This window comes from Opisthocomus hoazin, chromosome 31 (genome assembly GCF_030867145.1).
Source record: "Opisthocomus hoazin isolate bOpiHoa1 chromosome 31, bOpiHoa1.hap1, whole genome shotgun sequence".
NCBI lineage: Eukaryota > Metazoa > Chordata > Aves > Opisthocomiformes > Opisthocomidae > Opisthocomus > Opisthocomus hoazin.
In genome coordinates, this window is record NC_134444.1 from 3,868,167 (window position 1) to 3,889,710 (window position 21,544).

The 21,544-nt window shown below is 49.4% G+C and overlaps 1 pseudogene; it reads left to right on the plus strand.

The window, feature by feature from the left end:
- The first annotated feature begins 1,187 nt into the window (after nt 1-1,187).
- Nucleotides 1,188-2,235, plus strand: LOC142365064 (olfactory receptor 14J1-like; annotated as a pseudogene).
- The last annotated feature ends 19,309 nt before the right edge of the window (nt 2,236-21,544 follow it).

The following is a 21,544-nucleotide window of genomic DNA, read 5'->3' on the forward strand; positions in this document are numbered from 1 at the left end:
CAGACAGTTGCAGGGAAGAGCTGTGCCCACAGGGACTGGGATGGGGTCTGTGAGCACAGGCAGGGAAGAAGTACGGAGCCAAAGAAAGAAGTCCCAGCAGAGACAGCTTCAGGCAGCAGAGACAAGGATAGGGAAGGAGGGAAATGCTGATGAAAATCCTGTTGCAGGGGAGACCTGGGAACCTGCTGGCCGTGCCTTGCAGGGCAGACTCCTTCCCTGAGCGACAGACTTCTTGTCTGCTCCCCAGCCAGCACAACCCTTAGCCGCTGGGGTCTAGGCCATTAGTCACCTCCTTGTGCAGCAGACCAGCAGAAGAGATGAAGTGCATCTCTCCTGCCATGTGCCCGTTTCCCACTGACCAGAGCCCAAGGACAACTGTCCTGCATTGTTGATGTCTGGGAGATGGTGTGCAGAGCTGGGTAAGGGAAAGCTTTCCTGAGTGCCCGCCTGTGTCTCTCCCATGCTTGCTCAGATGTTGGAATTGCTGTCAGGCTTTCTGGGAATGGGAGTTTCAGCTGCAGAGTCAGGCACAGACGTTGTGGGTTCTCCTATGCAGATGTGCCCACAGCAGTGAGGTGTGCCAGCTTTCCTCAAACCTGTGAAGCTCTGGGCAATGCAGTCTGTGAGGTCTGCAAATAAGCTGGCTCTTCTTTAATAAGCTGCCATGATTAGGACCCTTTCCTATCTCCTTGGTGTGTCCATCCAAGCAGCATGCAGATTCCAGGGGACACTACTATACATGTGAGTCCTTGGCTAGAAGTGAGGAACAGATATTTTGAAAAAGAGTGCATCATTTCATGGTCTGCAGTGCATGCCTCTGTTCTCAGCAGTGTACAGTTGCTTTTCAGGATAACAAAGGAGTGTAATCGCTCTTCATCTTAGAAAGGTGCAAGTCCAGGGCAACTGGGAACAAGAAGGAGGGACACACCCTCCTCTTTGCATACCAGCAATCCTTTTGCTAGTACGTCTCACTTTTTTATCCCTTAATGCAGCAGAAAACATTTTCTAATAGCCTTTTGCCATCCCCATGCCTTAGCAACAATTGCTGCAGAGCAGGGCTGACTCCTCAGCACACAGCAGGCAACACCACTGCTAATCACGGCACACTCAGCCAGCACAGACCAGAGCTCCAGCCACGGAGCTGAAGGAATGTCTGCTAGAAAAGGAAAAGTGGGTGGTGTGCAGCAATGGGGGTGAGTCTAGGAGAAAGCACTTCCACTTTTCTCACAGAATTCTACCCTAACTATTCACTGTCTCTTTCTTTGTGGACAGTGTTCCATGCTGAGTGGAAGCAAATATCCAACAGCAGCTCCTTCACTGAATTCCTCCTCCTGGCATTCGCAGATACACGGGAGCTGCAGCTCTTGCACTTCTGGCTCTTCCTGGGCATCTACCTCGCTGCCCTCCTGGCCAACGGCCTCATCATCACTGCCATAGCCTGTGACCACCGCCTCCACACCCCCATGTACTGCTTCCTGCTCAACCTCTCCCTCCTTGACTTGGGCTGCATCTCCACCACTGTCCCAAAAACCATGGCCAATTCCCTGTGGGATATTAGGGCTATCTCCTACATGGGATGTGCTGCCCAGGCCTTTTTCTTTCTCTTCTTTATCTCCTCTGAGTATTGTCTCCTCACTGTCATGGCCTATGACCGCTACGTTGCCATCTGCAAACCCCTGCACTACGGGACCCTCCTGGGCAGCAGAGCTTGTGTCTACATTACAGCAGCTGCCTGGGGCGGGTGGGTTCCTCAATTCTCTTCTGCATTCCATGAATACATTTTCAGTCCCTCTCTGCCATGGCAATATTGTGGACCAGTTCTTCTGTGAACTTCCCCAGATCATCAAGCTCTCCTGCTCAGACTCAGACTACCTCAGGGAAGCTGAACATATTATGTTTAGTGCCTGTTTAGCACTTGGTTGTTTTGTTTTCATTGTGCTGTCCTATGTGCAGATCTTCAGGGCCGTGCTGAGGATCCCCTCTGAGCAGGGAAGGCACAAAGCCTTTTCCACTTGCCTCTCTCACCTGGCCGTGGTCTCCCTGTTTCTCAGCACTGGCATTTTTGCCCATCTGAAGCCTCCCTCCACATCTTCCCCATCTCTGGATCTATGTGTGGCGGTTCTGTACTCGGTTCTGCCTCCAGCAGTGAACCCCCTCATCTACAGCATGAGGAACCAGGAGCTTAAGGACGCACTGAAGAAGCTGATTCAGTCAATTATCCCTCTGCAGAAATAAGCTGCTCTTGTCTTTTCAGAAGTGATTTTCTAATTCATCTCTGAAACATCCTCTGAATTGAGCATTTTATCTGGGACAATCCTATTTGTCCAGGAATGTCTGCATCTACTCAGCTTCTCCAGAGGCACGAACCCATCCTGTCTGACCGAGAGGACTTTGTAGATTGCTCTGGCAGGACGGTACAGCTGGTTTGCTTTATTGCATCTCTGTAATAAAAGAGGATTTTCTCAGTATCAGTGTCTGGGTGCTGGGCTCTTCTTCCAAAGCTGAGATCAGGAACAGGATGAAGTAATTGCCCCTATGAGCACATTGTTGTGCTTTGCTTCTCCATCAGTTCAACATAATTGTGCATGGGGCGATGTGTTAGGGACTGAGCCTGTGCAGATCCTTCACATGTGGGTGGCCCATTGCAAATGGAAATGATGGGTGAACCACAGGAATCTGCCTGGGACCTTGTCCCTCTGCCTCTCAGGAACCACTGGCCTGCAGGCAGCACTGCCAACTCAGGGCAATGCCCAAGATGACATCCCTGGACAAGAGCAGAGTTAATTCTGCTTGCACCAGTTTGGTCAGGTTTTTCTCTTACTGGTGTAGCAGGAGCTGCCTGGGGAACCTTCAGGGCAGGAGCCTCATGCTCGGGAGAGAGACTGGTACAGAGGGACTGCCAGCATAGAAGCACAGAGTCATAGAATCATAGAATCATGAAGGTTGGAAAAGACCTCTAAGATCATAAAGGCTAACCGTTATCCCAACACCACCATGCCTGCTAAACCATGTCCTGAAGTGCCACATCCACATGTTTTTTGAACCCCTGCACAGATGGTGAGTCCACCACTGTCCTGGGCAGCTTGTTCCAATGCCCAAACTCTCTTTCAGTAAAGAAACTTTTCCTAATATCCAACGTAAACCACTCGTGATGCAATCTGAGGCCATTGACACAACTTGAGGCCATTAGGCTGTTTCGGTTTCGGCTGCCGCCGGCAACAAAAGCGCCACGCGGCCGCCCCTCCCCCCGCCGGCGTGCGGAGGAGAATGAAAAGAAAGAGGCAGAAACTGGTGGGTCGGGATAAGGGCAGTTTAACAGAACAGCAAACAGAGGGAAAACAGGAACAACAACGATACACATAAGGAGAAAGCACAACAACGAACCGTACAGACAGCCGCTCTCCCGAAACAGGACCGGCGCTGCGCCCCCCCAAGCCGCGAGTGCCTTCCCGCCGCGCCGCCCCCCCCACCGGAACCCCGCGTGACGTCACATGGTATGGAATACCAGGCTCTGTTTGGCCAGGTGGGGTCAGCCCCCACCCCCCGGCTGTGCCCCTTCCTGGATTCCGGTGAAAATTAACCCTGTTCTGGCCAAACCCAGGACATTATCCACCCCTTATTCCATACCATCTACGTCATGCCCAGGTCCCCCATTGTCCGGTTGATCACCACCACTTCTCCTGTCTCCAGATATCATTCCCTTAGTCTATGGATCATCACTCTAAAGTGTCCGTTGAGTTTATTTAATCCATGACTTCAGGCTCCATCTGTCATAATGGTCTTCCGTGGCAGGAGAGGTGATGTGTGGTGGTGGGCGGTCACTTGCTGCATCCGGAGCTCACGGCTGATGTATCTGGTGCTGCCCGTGCCCACAGTCTGCAGGAGATGTTGATCTTGATGAAGTTGCTGGATGCCAGTTGTTGAAAACCAGGTCCACTTCTATCATCGCTGTGCTCTGCTAGGTTTTCATCGAAAAAGTCCATCCTTGTTTAATCTGGACAATTCTTACTGTGCTACTACTGGTATAAAATATAACAATTATAACAGTGATAACAGACAGTGACAGGGTTATTTAACAACTAACTTTATACAATTTATTTATGGACTATTGTCCCCCAAAATCACATCCCCATGAGGTACACATCGGACTTCCCCATCCTTCCGCATTACCCACCAGGTACACCCAGGTCCTTGAGCAAAGGCAATCCCGCGGACGGGCTTGCCTTTGCCCGAGGCAGGACTAACCCAAACCGTCTTCCCTAACATGTTCCGCATGTGCACTACAGGGACTTTATCCCCTTCTACTGGGCGCTGAGGTTTTGACTGGGCAGGACCAGCCCTGTTGCTGGACCCTCTGGTGTTGACCAACCAGGTGGCCTTTGCTAAATGGGTATCCCAATTTTTGAAAGTCCCAGCCCCCATTGCCCTCAAAGTGGTTTTTAGCAGCCCATTGTAACGTTCAATTTTTCCAGAGGCTGGTGCATGTTAGGGGATGTGATACACCCACTCAATACCGTGTTCTTTGGCCCAGGTGTCTATGAGGCTGTTGCGAAAGTGAGTCCCGTTGTTCGACTCGATTCTTTCGGGAGTGCCATGTCGCCACAGGACTTGTTTTTCCAGGCCCAGGATGGTATTCCGGGCGGTGGCATGGGGCACAGGGTAGGTTTCCAGCCATCCGGTGGTGGCCTCCACCATTGTGAGTACATAGCGCTTGCCTTGGCGGGTCTGTGGCAGGGTGATATAGTCAATCTGCCAAGCCTCCCCATATTTATATTTTAGCCATCGTCCTCCATACCACTGAGGCTTTACCCGCTTGGCTTGCTTGATTGCAGCGCATGTTTCACATTCATGGATAACCTGTGCGATGGTGTTCATGGTCAAGTCCACCCCTCGGTCACGAGCCCATCGGTATGTCGCGTCTCTTCCTTGGTGGCCCGAGGTGTCATGGGCCCACCGAGCTATAAACAGTTCACCCTTATGTTGCCAGTCCAGATCCACCTGAGCCACTTCAATCTTAGCAGCCTGATCTACCTGGTGGTTGTTTTGATGTTCTTCAGTGGCCCGACTCTTAGGGACGTGGGTGTCCACGTGATGGACTTTTACAGCCAACTGCTCTAGCCGGGCAGCAATATCTTGCCACAATGGGGCAGCCCAGATAGGTTTACCTCTGCGCTGCCAGTTGTTGTTCTTCCATTGCTGCAGCCACCCCCACAAGGCATTGGCCACCATCCAAGAGTCTGTGTAAAGATAGAGCACTGGCCACTTCTCTCGACTGGCAATGTTGAAAGCCAGCTGGATGGCTTTCACCTCTGCAAACTGGCTGGACTCACCTTCTCCCTCGGCAGTTTCTGCGACTTGTCGTGTAGGGCTCCATACAGCAGCCTTCCACCTCCGCTGCTTCCCCACAATGCGACAGGACCCATCCGTGAACAGGGCATACTGTTTCTTATCTTCTGGCAGCTGGTTATACAGTGGGGCCTCTTCAGCACGTGTCACCTCCTCCTCTGGCGATGCTCCAAAATCTTTGCCTTCTGGCCAGTCCATAATGACCTCCAGAATTCCTGGGCGACTGGGGTTTCCCATTCGGGCGCACTGGGTGATCAGAGTGACCCACTTACTCCACGTAGCATCGGTGGCATGATGCGTAGAGGGGACCCTCTCTTTGAACATCCAGCCTAGGACCAGCAATCGTGGAGCTAGGAGGAGCTGTGCTTCAGTGCCGACCACTTCTGAAGCAGCTCCAACGCCTTCATATGCTGCCAGAATCTCTTTTTCAATGGGAGTATAGCGGGCCTCGCATCCTTTGTATCCCCGGCTCCAGAACCTCAGGGGTCGACCTCGAGTCTCCCCTGGTGCTTTCTGCCAGAGACTCCAGGTTGGGCCATTCTCCCCGGCTATGGTGTAGAGCACGTTTTTAACATCTTGCCCTGACCGGACGGGACCAAGGGCTATGGCATGAACTATCTCCCGTTTAATCTGTTCAAATGCCTGTCGTTGCTCAGGGCCCCATTCCAAATCATTCTTCTTTCGGGTCACGTGGTACAGAGGACTTACAATCTGGCTGTAATTTGGGATGTGCATCCTCCAAAAACCCACAACACTTAAGAAGGCCTGTGCTTCCTTTTTGCTGGTTGGTGGAGACATAGCTGCTATTTGGTTGATGACATCCATTGGGATTTGACGGCACCCATCCTGCCATTTTATTCCCAAAAACTGGATCTCTTACGCAGGTCCCTTTACTTTACTTCGCTTAATGGCGAAACCGGCTTTCAGAAGGATCTGAACTATTTTCTCCCCTTTCTCAAAAACCTCCTCCGCTGTGTCACCCCATATAATGATGTCATCGATGTACTGCAGATGTTCTGGATCTTCACCCTTTTCCAGTGCAGTCTGGATTAGTCCATGGCAGATGGTGGGACTGTGTTTCCACCTGACCCTGGGGCAGTCGATTCCAGGTGTACTGGATGCCCCTCCAGGTGAAAGCAAACTGTGGCCTGCACTCTGCTGCCAAAGGGATGGAGAAGAATGCATTAGCGATGTCAATTGTAGCATACCACTTGGCTGCCTTTGACTCCAGCTGATATTGAAGTTCTAGCATGTCTGGCATGGCAGCACTCAGCGGTGGTGTGACTTCATTCAGGCCACGGTAGTCTATTGTCAGCCTCCACTCTCCCGTAGATTTTCTCACTGGCCATATGGGACTATGAAAGGGTGAGTGAGTTTTGCTGATCACTCCTTGACTCTCCAGTGGACGGATCAGCTGATGAATGGGGAGAAGGAAGTCTCGGTTGGTACGATACTGTCGCCGGTGCACCGTTGTGGTTGCGATGGGCACCTCTTGTTCTTCAACCCTCAGCAACCCCACAACGGAAGGATCCTCCGAGAGACCAGGCAAAATGCACAGCTGTTTAATTTCTTCCGTCTCCACAGCAGCTATGCCAAAAGCCCACCGATACCCCTTTGGGTCCTTGAAATACCCTCTCCTAAGATAGTCTATCCCAAGTATGCACGGAGCCTCGGGGCCAGTTTACAATGGGGTGCTTCTGCCAGTCCTGCCCAGGGAGGCTCACTTCAGCCTCCAGTACACTCAGCTCTTGGGACCCCCCTGTCACTCCCAAAATGCAAATGGACTCTGACCCTTTGAACTCTGATGGCATTAAAGTACACTGTGCACCAGTGTCCACTAGAGCTTGATACTCTTGTGGATCTGACGTGCCAGGCCACCAAATCCACACCGTCCAATAAACACGGTTGTCCCTTTCCTCCACCTGGCTGGAGGCAGGGCCCCTCTAATCCTCGTCAGAGAATTTGCTGCTCACCTGCTGTAAAAATGACTTGGAGGTCCCCTCCAGAGGATCGGAATCAAGGTCAAACTGTCTACCTGGTCTGGAGAGCTGGCTGCTGGAAACTGGAGCTTCACTTTTCCTAACAGAATCTCCTTTGGTGATTGTTTTACCTCGCAACTCACGGACTCGTGCCTCTAGACTTGAGGTGGGTTTTCCATCCCACTTCCTCATGTCCTCTCCGTGATCACGCAGGTAAAACCACAGGGTGTCCCGTGGTGTGTAGCCTCTGTACTCTCTCTCCTGAGCAGAGAAAATCCTGCCCCTAATAGCTGAGATGCGGGCCCGCACAGGTGGGGAGTAGGACATATCCTCTTTGAATTGCTGGAACTGTCGGGACAGTTTATTCACAGCTGAGACAAGGGAGGAAGAGAGACTTTCCTCGTATTGCCGGAGTCTGACAGCCACCTCATCCACTGTTGGTGCGTCTTTACCTTTCCAGTTTACAACTGCCAGTGAGTTAGCATGTGAGGAGGGTGCGCTCCGCACAAACTTCCTCCACATGGATTGTGAGCACTTAAGTTTATCTGGGTCTGTGGGTACCTGCTCATCGTCTGTGTCACAGTAAACCAGCTCCCGCACAGCTAATTCCCTCAGGTACTGAATACCCTTTTCCATATTGGTCCACTTGCCAGGATAGCATACAAAATCGTCACTGAAGGGGTACCTCTCCCTCACGCCTGACAGAAGTCTCCTCCAGAGGCTGAGGATTTGTTCTTTTTTCCCAATGGCATTGTCAATGCCCCCATCCCTGGCCAGGGATCCCAGCTGCTTGGCTTCCTTGCCCTCTTATTCCAAGCTGCTGGCCCCGTTATCCCAGCACCGCAGCAGCCAGGTGACAATGTGCTCGCCTGGGTGGTGGCTGAAATCTTTCCGCATGTCTCACAGCTCGCCCAGGGACAGGGACCGGGTGATGATCTCTGTCTCTATCTCCCGTGATGACCCTGGCTCATCGTCATCCCTCCCAGAGCGATCTGCTCTCTTTGCATCTTTCTTTAGTTTTACGGGGGCGACTGCTACCGGCACAGGTTGGTCATTGGGCTCAGCCGCGCTGCCTGCAGCTGGAGCTGGGGCTGAAGCAGCTGCTGTGCCTGCCAGGGAAACCGAGGCAGACCCTGCAGCTGTGGCAGCGGCAGTGCCAGTCGGGGGGGCTGTGACTGCCTGCTGGGCTGGAGGGGCTACAGGGCCGGCTGGGGGGGCAGCGCCAGTTGCAGCGCCTGCCGCTTCGCTTCCCCCCCTTTCCCCTTTAAGGCACTGAACAGTGTTGAACATGGCTCGGTAGGCATGGGCCAGACCCCAGCACATTGTGGTGATCTGTGTCTCTCTGGAGTTCCCAGGGTGGCAGCACACTTTTTTCAGATATTTTACCAGATTGTCCGGATTCTGTATTTGTTCAGGGGTGAGTTTAAAACACACCGGTGGTGCCCACTGCTCTAGACATCTGCCCATGCTGTCCCACACACCCAGCCACTCACAGCTATCCGGCCCCGGGGCAGGTCTCTGCACGATGTTCTTAACGACTTGCTTAACCCTAAACAAAACCCAGAACCCGTTCATCAGGCAGAACAAAAGGAGAGTGCTGCCCTGAGCATCCCACGGGTACTCGAAATTCTCAAAAGCAGTTAGGACCAGCCTGAGGAAGAGAGGGGGGGCGAAAGAGTGGGGGAAGGTATCCCCTTCGGTTTTCCCCACAGACTGGGTTTGATTATTAACAAAATCTAAGACATAGGATCCGAGGTACGGAAATGACCGCAGTGCCGCATGCAAATACAAGACTAATTTCATGCACAGTGATGTTATCATATCATAAGTCGATATCGTACAGTACAGCAAAATCATCATCTTAATCCTTTTTCCAGTGATGATGAACAGCATGGCAATGAACACATAGTGCATGTACGGATTTACATAGCAGAGCCACTTGATCAAAGTCAGAAATATTTTTTTTCCTTTTTTTACCGGCGACTACTTAACACAGAAAAATGCGTATAACAAAATTTAAGCAAATCTAAGAAAAACAGTTTTAACACCCGCTGCTCAGCCCTGCCGTTATCCCTGCCCCACGCTTGGGCGCCAATTTAATGTTTCGGTTTCGGCTGCCGCCGGCAACAGAAGCGCCACGCGGCCGCCCCTCCCCCCGCCAGCGTGCGGAGGAGAATGAAAAGAAAGAGGCAGAAACTGGTGGGTCGGGATAAGGGCAGTTTAACAGAACAGCAAACAGAGGGAAAACAGGAACAACAACGATACACATAAGGAGAAAGCACAACAACGAACCGTACAGACAGCCGCTCTCCCGAAACAGGACCGGCGCTGCGCCCCCCCAAGCCGCGAGTGCCTTCCCGCCGCGCCGCCCCCCCCACCGGAACCCCGCGTGACGTCACATGGTATGGAATACCAGGCTCTGTTTGGCCAGGTGGGGTCAGCCCCCACCCCCCGGCTGTGCCCCTTCCTGGATTCCGGTGAAAATTAACCCTGTTCTGGCCAAACCCAGGACATAGGCAATAACATTCTCTTTGAGACAAGGCCAGCAGACACAGGGAGATGCTGGCCTCTGTCTCCTCATGCCATGGCTGGTGCCAGCCCTGGGACTGATGGAGAGCCTGAGATCCTCTCTGTCCCTCAGGACCTGCTGTGCGCGTCCGAGGGGCAGTGGCTGTGGGGTGAGTGCCCAGAGCTCTGCAGCACCCTGGGCTGGGCACTGCTATGGGGCCGGCGTGACTGGGCTGCTCTGCTGGCTGGAGATGGGGCAGTGGAGGTGGGGAGAGCTGGAGAGGAGCTCGACTGGGCTGTAAAGTGTCTGCTAAACACCAGTGTAAAACTTGTACTGCATGAACATGCAGGGTGAGCACTCACACCAGGGCCTTGTGGTGCAGAACCAGGGCTTGCGCAATGGGGTCAAATGCCATGGGATGCCATTCTGTGCTTTCCATTTCATGGACAAACTGGGAAGGCGGCCAAGGACCTTTGTCAACCCCCCAGCCTCTCTCAGCAGCTATTTCCAGCACTGGCTGCTCACTTCATCTTTATGAATGAGTCTTGTTGCAAAGCCACCTCCAGCCTCCTGGTGGGCTCAGGGGCAGCATGGGGGGAAGAGCCAGCCCTGCCCAGCCTCTTTCCTGGCCAATGCCTCATCAGACCACAGAGAAGGGCAGTCTGTAAAGCCCCACATGGGACATAGCTGAGACTGGGAAAGGTTCAGGTACAGGGGGAGGTTGCAGAAGCTAAATAGTGGGGTGTGTCTTGTTGGGGTTATGTGGAAATATTGCACCTCACCCCTCAAGTGCTGTGTTCTGTTTTGGGCCCCTCACTACAAGAAGAACATGGAGGTGCTAGAGCATGTCCAGAGAAGGGCAACGAGACTGGTGAAGGGTATAGAGAATAGGTCTTATGAGGAGTGGCTGAGGGAACTGGGATTTTTTTTAATATGGAGAAGAGGAGGCTGAGGCGAGACCTTATCATTTTCTAAAAATACCGGAAAGGGATTCAGGTCCCTCTAATGCAGACCACAAGCTCACAGGAGTGGGGATGTTCTTGTGCCAGTTAAGTGTGCATAAAATAGGCTCCAGCATGAGAGCTCCTTGTCTCAGCTCCCACGCTGGTTAATGGAGATGAAGGGAAGGAGTGGGCTGTTTAGACAAAACGCCTGGACACATCTGAGGTGTCAGCGGTGGGTGAAGATCTGTGCAGGCATCTGCAAAGTCAAAAGGAGCAGTTCACAGAGACAGGGCAGCATCTTGGGGCATCCTCTTGGAGACTGTTGGGTATTTTATTTGGCCAACTGAAATGACAGCGGATGCCCAAATTCAATGCAACTGAATCTGTCCCCACTCATTATGTCCAGGGCAGCCTATAGAGTTATTCCTCTGAACAACTGCAGTCCTGTGCCATAGAGAGTGCTAGGGCTCTCTCTCTCCTCCACCAGTTGTATGTATGGCGTTTCCACTGACTACATTGGCAGGCCGTTCATGTTCATTCCCACATCACCTCATAGAATTCAGGGTCTCTTCTCACTTATTTTTCAAGTGCAGGCTCATCGAACTACCTGAGATGCCAAGGCTTGCAGGGACAGCACAGGACCTACAGCAAAGCTATTCCTGTATATGTTTGACTATTCTGCTGAAAGATTAGGTGTTCAGAGATCCAAAAAGACATAATGGTGTTGTATCAGTGTTCATCACACAAAACTTTGGCCTGCTTTGTGCTTGGACCACTTAGGGATCAGTTCTATGACATTATTTTGGTAAAAAAATAAGCTCCTCACACAGACACACACTGAAACAAGGATGAAAGACAGAGAGCAGAAAAGAATTAGGGTAGTGTTGTCTGAGAGATGTTGTCTTAAAATGGTAACAAAGAGTCAGCCACGGGAGGAAAAGCACTCTCTAGAAACTTTGTGCCAGAACCTAAAGACTGTAAAGTTATAGCTGTCTTGCCAACTAAGAATGAATTACAAGAATAAATTTAAAGAAATTAAATTTCTCATAACCAAAAAGGAGAAGAGATTTTAGAGCATTTTACTGCTAATGGTTTTACTGAGAATAGAAAAAAGTCCATAATGCAGCCACTAAGCCCCCACCCACCACTTGCTCACTCCCCTCTCCTGAAGGGTGAAGAGAGAATTTGAAGTGCAAAGTGAGAAGAAGGAAGATGCTAACAGCTGAATCAAAAGCTGTACTGACAAGCAGAGCAAAAGAAGGAACACAATTGGAAGCAGGCTGAAATAATCACTGACTGTCCCTCTCTGAACACTGCACAGGCTGATGGCTGCAGTGGGGATTGCTCTGCCAGGGTGTGTGGAACTACAGGAGGTGTCCATGTTCCCCTCTGCAAACCCCCATGCCTGTCCCAGGGTCAGGCAGGACATGTAGGCAGGGACAGGCAGGGGATCCTTTCCAGCTGGGCAGGACAGGGATGGAGCAACCTCAATGGAGGCATCTCAGCTCTCCTCAGGATTCCTGAGGCCTCAGGGGCATTCAGCTTCTCTGGTGCACCCACAGACCCCCAGGAGCTGGGATTCCTCTTTCCTCAGCTCAGCTGCACTAAAGAGGTGTCAGCTCCTTAAATAAACTGCCATGTTAATAATGGAGACAGCGGCCAGAAGTGACCTGCAAACTCTAATGGAGCAGTTGTGGAAGCCAGGGCAGCATCTGGGCACATTGACTCGGACACTGGTGGGGAATCCCGTTGGACAGATGAAATGATAGAAAATGGTTCCATTTAGGAGAACCAAACCTTTCCCTTTTCAGTATGCTTAGGGCAGCCGATAGAGGTATTCCTCTGACCAAATGGAGCCATGTTCCACAGAGGCAGCTCCGTCTGTCCTTCTCTTCTCCATAACTTTCCTATGACTCCACCAAGTGTCACTTGTATCTTCCCATGGACATCCCTACATTGTGTAACCTCGTCCAGGGCACCTGCTCAGCTTAATGGCCAAATAGAGGCCTGCAGAGCTACCACAGATGTCAAATCTGCCCAGTACACCAGAGCGTAAACCTGGCTGGACAGCACAGGACCTACAGGACAGCTATCCACATGCCAAGCTGGTACAGAACCGACACCCCAGGGCATCTCAGACAGGTTTGGTGTGTGTGAGCAAGTGACCGAATGCCACCACTGCAGTGAGACAAGGTCCATCCCATGTCTATGATGTAGATGCAGGCAGTGCATGTACATGAAGGACACCACAGCAGGGTCTCTACTTGTGTGCCAGTGTTTTCATAGAATCACAGAATTACAGAATCACAGAATATTCGGGATTGGAAGGGACCTCTGTGGGTCATCTAGTTCAACTTCCCCTGCCGAAGCAGGGTCACCTACAGCAGGCTGCAGAGGATCTTGTCCAGGCGGGTCTTGAATATCTCCAGAGAAGGAGACTCCACAACCTCCCTGGGCAGCCTGTCCAGTGCTCCGTCACCCTCAGAGGGAAGAAGTTCTTCCTCATGTTCAGACGGAACTTCCTGTGCTTTAGTTTGTGCCCATTGCACCTTGTCCTGTCACTGGGCACTACTGAAATGAGTTTGGCCCCATCTTCCTGACACCCACCCATCAGATATTTATAAGCATTTATTAGGTCCCCTCACAGCCTTCTCTTCTTCAGGCTGAACAAGCCCAGCTCCCTCAGCCTTTCCTCGTAGGAGAGATGATCCAGTCCCCTCACCATCCTCGTAGCCCTCTGCTGGACACTCTCCATTAGCTCCTCATATTTCTTGAAGTGGGGAGCACAGAACTGGACGCAGTACTCCAGATGGTGCCTCCCTAGGGCAGTGTAGAGGGGAAGGAGAACCTCCCTCGACCTGCTGGCCACACTCCTCCTCAGGCATCCCAGGATGCCATTGGCCTTTGGCAACCAGGGCACACTGCTGGCTCATGGTTAACCTGTCAACCACCAGGACACCTGTAGAGTCCTGACTGGACGAGAAGGCACATAGCTTGGTGCGTAGAGCAACACAGGTTCCAATCCAGAGGTGAGCCTTGGGAGCGGCTGACATGGAACCCTGCTGGGAAGGTAGAGCGACGAGCTCGGGACACTGGAGCAGGGGGAACGTCGCCATTTCCTGCCACACTGTCACTTCCTTCCTGCCACGCTGTTGTTTCCTGCCACAGCACTGTTTTCACATTGAGATGTAGCTCTGCACCAATCACAACGAGTTGCAGTAGTTTTGCCTATATATGGATTGGGGGTTTGACCAATCAGATGCTGTAATAGTTTTGCTATATAAACCTCGTTTTTGCTGACTAATAAAGGTGAACGATCATAATCATATTGGGGTCACATCGTTACAACAGATCCGTAACCCACACCAACATTTGGTAGCAGAGGATGGACGGTTTCCCTGCAGGAGTCCCTCAGTCTGCGGTGAGCAGCTAGAGAGGGGGCGTGGGAACAATGGCTGGGAGGGTCCTGCCTGGGTGCGAACGCGCAGGGCAGACACGGACGGCCAACTCCCAGGAATTTTCGAGCCACACTGGGGCTGCCTCGTGCAGCTAAATTTTAACGTGGAGGCCGTGATTGCAGGCGTGGAGGTGGATGCTGCGGCTACGTTGCTCATCGGTATTCTCTCTAAGAGAGGAACAGACGCAACAGCAAAGCAGCTCATGAAGCTGATTAAACTGGGGCGGCCGTGGGGTCACTTTGCGGATACCCCGCTACTGTTTTCCGTCTCGGAATGGCAAGAGTTAGGAGAGACAATGTGGGAAAGGACAATAACAGGGGAGGAAAAGGAGGAAAAGGAGATAAAAGCCATCCGCGAGCTCTGGTGAACAGTATTACAGGTCTTAAAAGCCATGAAAGCTGAAGGAGAGGTGGTGTGTTCTGCAGCTCAGATGCTAGCTCCGCAGCCTGGGAAAGGTCATGTGCCTAAGCCTGGGACATTATCACGGGTTTTCAGGCTACCTGCTGTTAGAGGGATGACTGGGATCACTTGTAACCCAATTGCCGAGATTCGGGCGAGTGCGGAGCGCGGTTCCGGTCTGGGCACATAGGGGGGTGGCCCACCGGAAGTTGCCACTAGAGAGATCACGTCAAAATGCGAGCCGGATGCGGGGAGAGGGGAGCAGTCAGGCGTGGAAGTGCGACTGTCTTCCGGAAGAGGGGAGGAGCGGCTCGTACCACCCCCAGAGGGGGAGGGAGAAGGGGCGTGGCTTACGATATCGGCCCCTCCTGGGGCGCGGCCTGCAACATCAGCCCCTCCTCTCTATCCACCAGTGCCACCCTCCAGCAAGGTGTGTCCACTCCCGACGCCCTCTGATGGCGGCCAGAGCGAATTGTAAGGAAAAACAGCGTGCGATCTTTTGCAGTCAGTTTTGCAGCGTCTGCAAGACATGAGTTTGCAGTTCCAGCATATGTCAATCATTGCCAAACCCCCCCCATCGGGAAAATGCGCTTCCTCTCCGAAATGTTTAGCAGTGGAACGTTGCCACCACTATGGGAGGTACCCAAGCCTTAGCCTGTCCTGTGGTACAGGTTAATGGACAAAGCAAATGGGAATCACATGACTGGAAGATTTTGCAACAAGCCCGTAGCACCATAACGCAATATGGGGTGAAGGCTGAGGCCACTCGACAAATCGTTACCTGGATTTTTTCTGCTGACTTGATGTGCATGTATGACTGTCGGAATTTAATGCAACTGTTGCTAACTCCTACTCAGTTCTTGTTGTGGGGATCAGCGTGGATACAATGGGCGGTAGATGAGGCGATGCGACATCTGGACCCTTACTATGAAATAAAAGCAGAAGAAAAGGTGGCCACTGTCGTTCAGAAGAGTCCTTTTGTTGCAAATGTACCACCTGAAGAAAGCTGTGAGCAGGGGCTGGGTCCAACAGACCCTGAGCAGGAATCAGGTCTGTTTCCCCCCCCCAGCTCGCTGGGGAATGGGACAGTTACTGAGAAAAGGAGCAAAGGCTCCATTAAAGAATTTTTTTACAGTGAACTTTGAAAGAACAAAGTCTTGCAGATTAAAATCCCTGAGAAAATCATTACTTGGAAATCAGTGCATACAGCTTTAAATGCTCTAAAACTTAGAGAGACTATCTTACAAGCAGCTGCTACTCCTCTGTCCTTATCTCAAAAGCAAGGACAGAGCAGCAGTCTGTTGAAATTTAACCCTATATACTACGAAATTCCTACCGAACACGAGAAATGAGGGAAGTAAATCTGCCAGAACCTGACGATCCTTTGAATGCAGAGAAATGGGAAGTGGGGTGTAAAAATCCGGCATCTTGAAAGTGTACGACAGGGTCTCTTGACAGCAATTGGCGTACCCGACCTGAGGTCAAAACGAGGTGAATTCCAACATAAAACTGCACAGTCCCTCAGACACTGTACAGCCTCTGCGCCAGCAGTCACCGCATCGGACGGGTCAGCGAACCTTACACCTGGTGGGGCACATGGCTCCCCCTGGGCAACCGGCGGCACGGTTCCCCCCCCACCCCCACACTTTTTCCCCCCACCCCCCTTCGCGCGATCCCAGCGCGCCAGCCCGTCCCGGCCAGCCCAGAAGCAGCACGGGGAGAACCATCTTTCTGACATTCAAGGACTTGGTTACAAAAAATGTATACAATTCAATTACTGCAGTAGAATTCCTTGTGAACAAACAACTGGACTTTATTATCTTTCCAAGGTTCAGATGGTCTACCTGCATGACGTTATTTACTCTGCTGAAAGGTGAAAATATTGACTTTACAGCTGAAGATTTGTCCCCTCTATTTACTTTGTTAAAAGGGACTCAGATTTATTATTTTCCTGAAGATCAATGACAAAAGCAAAAACTGTTTTACAAAAGATTTCAGATAAAATTGCAATTACCTTTACCTCCAGAATTAATGTCCAATTGCCAACAAATTTGTATATAATTTATGAAGGTTTTGTTTTACAGCCTTATCCTCTTTTCGATCAGTGGTGTGTTAACACGCAGGAGTTGAAGACTCTGGAATGGATCTTTTTGTCTCATACGCCCATGAAAACATTGACCTCAAAGGTACACATCATAGTGTCCTTAACAGCACAAGGTTGGAATCACTGTCAGCAAGTTGATACTATTTGCCTGCTGATGGTTAAAGATGACTTTGTGGTATTATACAGTGAATCCTTATCTCTGCAAGCCGCTCTAGCTGATTATTTAAATAACATACGTTATACCCTTCCACAACATAAGCTGCTACATTCCCTCTCTCAAATTTCATTGCAGCCAAATCACCGATGTGTTTCTGTTCCTATTAAAGGAGCACGAACAGTGTTTCGGAAACAAACAAATTCATCCGATTAGTAATCATTTATTTTAGTCGTTGAAGGATCCACACAAATTGTTAAGCTATCAGCGGCCTTGCACGTCTTTGAATTGTTTTCGACTGAACCACTCAATGTTGTCACAGATTCTGCATATGTTGTGAGTATTGTTCAACGCATTGCAGATGCAATGATAAGAGAAGTCAATAACAAACAATTTCTTTTCCTTGCTATTGAAATTAGAAAATCGTGTACATGTATATTTTATAATGCATATATGGTCACATACTACTCTACCAGGACCAATAACTGAAGGAAAGGCTGTAGCAGATAAATTGACAATGGCAGTAGTACTGCCACACAGTTTCAAACAAGCCCGATTATCTCATGACTTCTTTCATCAAAATGCCTCTTCCTTGCATAAACAATTTGCTTTGCCCCAGGGGCAAGCCACAACACATGTTCATGCATGCCCTGACTGTCAATGTATTACACCCGCACCATTGTGTGCAGGAGTGAACCCTCGTGGTTTACGAGCTGATGAGTTACAGGACTGCAGTATACAACATGCTACAGGTATACCACATTCTTCTACTGCACAAGCCATTGTCAAAAGCGTCCACGGGACCCTCAGAGCTATGCTAAATAAAGAAAAAAAGGGGGAATCCCATGGGCAGTGTTACCCCACAGGAACAGTTAGACAAAGCATTATATGTACTTAATTTTTAAAATTGTTCTGATGATCAATTATTTACAACAGCAGCTGACCGTCAATTCGGGATGGTCCCTCCATTTGTGGTTCGACCAAAGGTATGGTATAAAGAATTTGGGGAATCACAATGGACAGGTCCTGTAGAACTAACAACGTGGGGAAGAGGCTATGCGTGTGTTCTTCTTTCAACAGGCCCTCCAAGGTTACCGGCAAAATATGTGAAGCCATATCATGAGCTGAAAGAAAGTAACGCAGAATCTGATGTCAGAGGTGACCACGCTCACTCTCAGGGAGCAACCTCTGACATGGAAGCAGAAGAGATCCACTCTGGATGATCCCATTACACAGGGAACACTGAAAAAATTGCAGCAAACGCAAGTACTCTGATGACTGCAGTGGGTGCACCATCCACACCAATTAATACATTCCTTGCATATTTGGCAATTATTTCCCACAACAGCTTTTGTATAACGAAGCAATCTTGGAGGACATGGTATACGTGATTTTAGAACTGCGTCTGCACAAGAGCAAAGGTCAACTAGCAGACACCGTGAGGAAAAGTATGAACCTTCACCTGAGGGCTCCCGACAACTGCCCAGAGGTGCCAATATGCATGTACAAAAGACATATATATATATATATATACAAAAAAAAATAAAAAAGGTGGGGGGAGAAATGGAGAATGACAAGTACTTTGCAGAAATGTAATGATTACGTATGTTAGCATGGCATAAATATCTAATAGGAGTGTCTTTTCGGTACACACATTTGAGTAGAACTATTCCCTGTGCGTTCAGTACTGCAGTGAAGAATGCCTGCTTTCTAGAACTCCAACATTAAGTTTTAGAAAGTTAATTATTTTACTGCTTTCTAGTAATAGATTTTGGGTACCCAGGTAGGACGCTGCTCTTGAACATCAATGGTCCAAGGGATTGCAGGACCTCCAGCGGTACCGAGGGATTCTCGGGGAGAACCTCTGATCACTGGACCAAAAAGTTCTGAGCACGAACCATTAATAAGGCAAAGGCATTCTTCCAGTATTGTTTCTGTTGCCTATTTGTTAGTCATAGTAAAAGCTTCACAGCATCGAGCTATATCCCTGACGAGAAGGGAAAGCATCCTTTCTAATTCAGAATTGAAAAGAGAGTGCTCTTCCTGAAACTGAAGCTTGGGAATTTGTCTGTTAAATGTTGAACTGTAAGTCCTGTCTTTGCAATATTTGGATTTGTGCTGAAAACTTGGTGTGCATGTGTGTGTGTGTGGTCGCGACCATGAACGTGTGGTTTTATGTTACCGTGTTTGTATTTCTGTGATCTGATGAATTCATTTGGTTTCTGTGATCTCACGGATTTGTCTGGACTAAGTAACTGTTTTGTGTCTTCTGGTTTGGTTAGGTCTGCAGGTATCTGGTTTTTGACTTTAGACAGTTGTATTTGGACTCTGATTTATCAAGACTTCGGAAGAATTTGATGCAGCAGGGAGTAGATGTGGTGATGTTGGCAGCTTTGTGCTTTTATGTACATTAATTTTAGCCTATATAGTTAATGAGTCATAGTTCTAGATACATTGATCTTAACCTAGGTGATTAATATGGATAGCCAATACTAACTGTTATGGATGTTTGTATATGTGATAAGTATACCTATAACCGAAGTGCAAATTTACTGAGCTCATAGTATTGATACACCGCTATTTCGAGGCCTAACGCGATGAGATGCATCCCCTCCCATTGACAATAATGATACGTTGTGGTCAAGCGGTACTTTAGTCCCACCATCCACACAGGAAGAAAATTGGATACAAGTAAATCCAGCAAGAAAAGTGAATACAAGTAAATCAATCTACACCCATATGCTAGGTAACAGATTTACCATCAGTACGTATCATTCTCAAGTTAATTTGATCTTTCTTTATATCCAGCACGTTATGGTATGCACTTCACATCTCTATGTCTTCAATTAGCATTTGTGTTCTTATATCTGTTAGTATTATAGTTTGTGTGACCCTCTGAAAAAGTGGTAGCAAGCTGAAGACCAACATTATGTCAGCTCTCATCATCATCAACAACCTCATCAACTATACCTGGCTTGCTCAAAAAAAAAACCAAAAAGGGGGAATTGTGGAGTCCTGGCTGGACGAGAGGGGATATAGTTTGGTGCTGTTGAGCAACCCAGGCTTGGTAACGGAGATAGACCTTGAAAGTATTGAACACGGAACACTGCTACAGAAGTAGAGTGGTGAACACGGAACGCTGGGCAAGGGAACTACCACGTTGTTGCTTCCTGCCTTAGCCGATTCCGGCCACGTCGCTGCTTCCTGCCTTATCGTCGCTTCCGCATCGAGATGCAGCTCTGCACCAATGACAGCAAGCTGTAGCTATTTTGACTATATATGGTTAAGATAACTAACCAATCAGATGCTGTTATTGCTTCGCTATATAAACCCTGTTTAGATGACTAATAAAGAAGAACGATCTTACTCACATCGGGATGGTATCGTTTTTACCGTTTCCGAGTTCCCACTCCAACAAGTAGATACTGCAACTCTTAGGGAAATCATAGAAATACCGGAAGGATTGTTGATGCACTACCAGCAGAATACCCACGAGGCTTGCATCTCAAGGAATGGGACACCAGAGGCCAAGAGAAGGATGGTTAAGGCACTGTCATGGGATTTGGGAAACGGAAGCATGCTCTCTTCTCCCTATCTCCTGACATCCTGTCCTCTTCATCGATGTGTTAAACTCCATCGACTAGGTCTGGACTCACAGCCATGTCGGATAACTTATGTGTAACTGCAGCCAGTGTTGTCCTATCAGCTCAGGATTTGAATTCCCATTTGAGCCCAACCCATTTCAGTTTACATGACTTCCATCTTCTGTCTGACACTGTCTGTTGTATGACACCACTGCCCTGATTCTCTACACAGGTTTGGCAAGGGAGTTTAAATATGGAACTGGAACTTCTCCTCTTGCTGAAAATGTAAATGCAGCAAGCTTGAGCCAAAACACATGAGAACCCAAACTTCTCATAGACCAACTAAAGAAAAAATTCATAGGCTGTGAGATTTTCTCTTTACTGAAGACTCTTTTTCTGAGTCCAGACCATACAGCTTCATTCATTTTTTCCTCTCTTTGTCAATTGGCTATAAGCACTTATGGATTTAAACTGCTTTGCCAGGTTGAACCTGTGTCTCTGTGTAAAACTAGCCTCGCAAGTTCTGGTTTGTTCTTTTAACCCTCATGTATATGCAGAAAGAAAAGGCATTTCTATATCTGCAGCACCTTCGCCTGATGTCTGCTCCAAGAGCGGAAATATCTCAACCTGCAAGGTGAAATGGATGAAGCAGTGGAGGATAAATGGTTTTCCTGAGACAATATTTGATATGAATACAATACAAAGAGGTTGTGAAAGTGAGTGGGTGTGAAAGAAAGAGGAAAACTGCCCATCCAGTGGAGCTCTGCAGATGGAGTCACACATAATGGGAGGTGGTACAAGTGGGAACAGCAGGTGGAGGGGACTTTTGTAGGGAAGGCTGTGCAAGGGCATGCCCTGACTTCACCCAGCTGCAGACAGAGAGCAGGCAGTGTGCTGAAGGGATGGGGGAAACTGTCCTGGTTTAAAAAAGCGTGGATGACAGAAGCCTGCAGAGATGAAGTTTGGAGAGACTTCAGACAGGTCTTTCAGTATCTGAGCAGGCTGAGCTCTGGTGCCACGGCAAAATAAAGATGCTCTCAAGAATGTTTTGGAATTAGTTCTAGTGT